This window comes from Lontra canadensis, unplaced genomic scaffold (genome assembly GCF_010015895.1).
Source record: "Lontra canadensis isolate GAN:19392208 unplaced genomic scaffold, GSC_riverotter_1.0 scaffold16, whole genome shotgun sequence".
Taxonomy (NCBI): domain Eukaryota; kingdom Metazoa; phylum Chordata; class Mammalia; order Carnivora; family Mustelidae; genus Lontra; species Lontra canadensis.
The window spans coordinates 3,759,966-3,764,245 of record NW_022631010.1 but is presented as its reverse complement, the minus strand read 5'-3'; positions in this window follow the sequence as shown (position 1 = coordinate 3,764,245).

Below are 4,280 nucleotides of genomic sequence, written 5' to 3'. Positions count from 1 at the left end.
CAACGGAGTTGTTGAGATTTGGCGCAGAGTCCGTTCATAGTCCTCTCTGCTCAGAACCTTCCCATATGGGGTGCCTGGGTGGCTCAGTCATTGGGTATCTGCCTTCGGCTCAGGTCATGATCCAGGGTCCTAGGATGGAGCCCCACATCGGGCTCCCTGCTTGTTGGGAAGCCGGCTCTCCCTCTCCCACTCCCCCTGCTTCTGTTCCCTCTCTCACTGTGTCTGTCTCTGTCAAATAATAAACAAAATCTTTAAAAACAAAAAAAACAAAAAAACTTTCCCTTGACTCCTGCCTCACTCAGAGTAAACAAGGGTCCTCACTGTGGTCTACATGACAGCAGCTATGCCCAACCCCCACTCCCCCATATCTCCCTGACTTCACTTCCTAGCATCCTCCTCCTTGCTCCCCAGGCTAAAGTCACACTGGCTTCTTGAGCACACCAGACACACTTCTTAGTCTTAGCCTCAGGACCTTTGCACTGGTTGTGACTTCTGCATGGAATGTTTTTCCCCTGATAGCAGAAGGATGTGAGAAAACAAGTTCCTCACTGAAATATCACCTTCTGAGAGAGGACTTTGCTGATACACACACACCAACCCCCCGCCAAATCCCAGCCTCCCTATCCCCTCCTTTCTTTGACATATTTTTTCTCCATAATATTTATCACCATTTAGGATAATATATATTGCACTGACCCTGTCCATTGTGTGCCTCCCTCTCCCAAACACAAACTCCCCAGGACAGTGACTCCTGCCTGCTGTGTTCGTGGCAAGAGCCCGGCGCGAGGCAGGCGCTCCACAGATACTGGTGGATGAAGTGAAAGAAGGTTCCTAAAGCACTTAGCCCACAGGAAGAGAAAACAGGTGCGGTATCCAGGAACCCACACGCTCTGAGAATCCTGAACTCCAACCCTAGCCCTGCCACTAAATTGCCGTCACCTTCCGAGTCTCTTATCTACTTCAGGTCCGCCATGCTCACCCTCCCTCAACTGGAAGCCGTACTTAGCGCAACTTCTGCACGGGGTGGGGTGGAGGAGGGTGGGGGAGGCCGTGACAACTTAAATAAGGAAATTACTTAAAGCTTGATAAATGCTTAATAAATGTCCGCCAGCATTGCTACTATGATGACGGTGGCGGCGGTGGTGTACCTCCGGGGGTGCGCGCTGACACGCCCACCTGTCCACCTGCCGGCTGCCGCACGAACACCGGAAGCTGGCGGGGGAAGGGCAGGGGGGCAGGGAGCTCCGCCCAGATTCCTCTCCCGCACTTTACAGCCCCAGAGTGGGACCGGTGAGGGCGGGCCGAGAGATACACAACTTGCCCCAGAGAAGCCCTCAGACCCCGCCTCGTCTCCCCCTTCCCGGTCGTCCCCCGGCGGTGGACACCCCAGCCGCACCTTGCTCGCCGCACGCCCTCGGCCGCCGCAGGCGGAGGGCGGCGGGAGAGCAAGCTGGGTTTTCCCAGGCTCCCCCCATCCCGCGAACATCTGGCCGCGAACATCTGCCCCGAGCCTTTGTCGCCGGGCCCCAGGCCGGCCTCGCACCCATCTGCCGGTGCCCACGGCCCCCGCCCCATCTGCACGCGCCCCCTCCCCCCGGGGCGGTTCCCGAAGCCCCGGCCCCCGCCCGCCAGGCTCGGTTCCCACGGGTCGAGCGCGGGAAGCCGGGCGGCCCATCTGCCCAGCGCGGCAGATCCAGCCGCCAGGCGTCCCCAAGGGGCGGGGCGCCGTGCCCAGGAATGCCTTTCAGGCGGGTGCGCGCCCCGAACAAAGCCCGGGGTGCGGGGCCTCTCCTGCCCGGCTGGGCCCGCCATCCCCGCCCTGGGCTGCCCGTCCAAAGGGCGGCCGGCGCTCCTCCCCGCCTCCTGCTCTTCCCGCCCGGCCCACCGGCAGACCTGCCCACCTCCCGCCCCCACCACCTCTGCAGTCCGCACCCGCCCGTCCCGGTGCCCTTGCGCACCCCTCCGCTTCCAGCCCCCAGGTCCGCAACTGCGGGGTCCCGCTGCCTGGAGATGCCCCGTCTCTCGTTGCTCGTCTAATTTGTTTTGTGAAATGTAAAAATTACCGAGAAATAACAGCGATTTGTGTTCCTAACACCAGGTTCCCACCGCCCAGAGCTAGCGATTGTGGGCATTCGCTGTATTTGGTCCCCTTTCATCTTCGTTAAAAAAATAAAACTCTGGAGATGGTGCTGACCTTGTAACCAGGGCCCCTGCCCCTTTCTCCGAGACTTTTTGCCACCTCCTCCCCAGCTGGCACCATGACAACACGTTTCCTCATACTTCTACTACACATAAACGTGGTAGCATTGCTTGTGTGTATTTCTGTTTATGCTTTTTTTTTTTTAATTTTAAGATTTTATTTATTTATTCCACAGAGAGAGCACAAGCAGGCAGAGCGGTAGGGAGAGGTAGAAGCAGGCTTCTCGCGGAGCAGAGAGCCTGGGGTGGGGGTGGGGGCTCTCAAGGGCTCCATCCCAGGACCCTAGTATCGGATCATGACCTGAGCGGAAGGAAGCTGCTTAACCGACTGAGCCACCCAGGTGCCCTTGTGTTTATGCTTTTTAAAGAACCATTCTGCAGGTTCAGTAAGCAACATCAGATTTTGCGTTTATCCAGCAGAATACACATGGGGCTCATTCGTTCCTATGAACTGCTGTCTGTCGATGGGGGCACCCCTGTTTTCTTTGCCCATTCTGTGTGGGGGGGTACACGTAGAGAGTTTTCCATTTGCTGCTGCTTTGGGCACAGCAGCCATGGTCGTGCCCATGTCTTTGGTGTCTTGTGCGCAGGACTTTGAGGGGAATGTCCGTGGGAGTGAACTGCTGGGTCAGAGGGTGCTCCAATGTTCACTTTTACTCAATATTGCCAAATTGAGCTTGGAAGTGATCATACCAGTTTACACACTCACCCGTAGGGGATGAGGGTAGTTTTCACACATCCTTACCACATTGCATATTATCAGACTTCCAGGCTTTTGCAGTTTGATGTGGCGGCTGGGTCCCTTGTGTGTCCCAGATGTGCAAATGGGACTCAGGACTCAGGGGCATCTGCCTGGCCCTTCCTCCCCTTTTTTCTTCTCAGCCGGACAGGGTTATCGCCTCCTCCTCCAAGAAGGCCCTCCCTAACCTCTCTTGGAGATCTGAGGTCCCTCCCGGGCCATGCTTTCCCGGCCCCTTGTGCAACCCCATCAGGGCACTGAGAATTGGCAAGTGACCTGCTCCCCCACCAGACTGGGAACTCCGCAGGCAGGCCCAGGGTTGCAGGGCCACTAGGCAGGCTGCCTTTTTTCTGGAGCACAAAGGGGTGAAGGGGTTACAGAACGTGTCCTCAGGAAGGCTTCACCTTCTCAAAATAAAGGGCTTCTCTAAGTCCTACAAAGCACCCCCTTGGGGGGGCAACAGCTCACATTTCGGTGACAACCAGGTCCTCAGCGTGTGGACACAGCAGCCAGGAACAAACCACCTGGCCAGCGCTGTTCACTTCCACTCGGTCACTCCCAACTGAATACGGCTCCCTGAAAAGCATGAACCCACATCTTGTTCTTTCACTGTTATGCCTAGCACAGAGTAGTGCGCGCTAATGGTTTATGGAATGAATGGTTGGCACTTAATGGTCCTAAAGTTTTGTAATTCCGTGGTGGAGCATCTACCTAGTTGCTTAACAGGGGTTACCTGGAGGAGAGGTGGAAGAGTCACGGCGCTAATAACAACCAGAGTTGGGGCACCTCGCTGGCACAGTTGGTGGAGCCTGTGACTCTTATTAGCAGGGTCATGAGTTCAAGCCCCATGTTGGGCCAGGAGCCTACTTAAAAAAGGGGGGCGGGTAGGGCAATAATCACGACTATAATCTATTGAACGTGGACTTTGCCAGGGACTGTTCTAAGCTCTTTACATGACTTAACTTATTTAAGCCTCATAGATATGGGAACCCGTACCACCCTCACGGTCACAGATGGGGACCCTGAGACAGGAGGACAAGAAGTGACTTGTGGTCTCACAGCTCAGCAGCGGTGGCAGGATGTCACCCTGGGCTCTTTGGCTCTCTGAGACACCTCACACTGCAGTCTTCTAGGAAAAGGGTCCCTTTCTTCCTTAAGTGTTTCTGAAACGTCACTTCCTTTCAACCAGAAAGTTCTGCTTTTTCATCAGCAAAAAATAAATAAGCCTTTTTAAAGACTTAAGCTATTGTCATGAGTCATAGTATTTGAGGAGTATAGGCACTCCTGCGACCTGAGGCAAGGGCGCAGCTGGAGGTGCCACCCCCTAGTGACAGGGTACTTA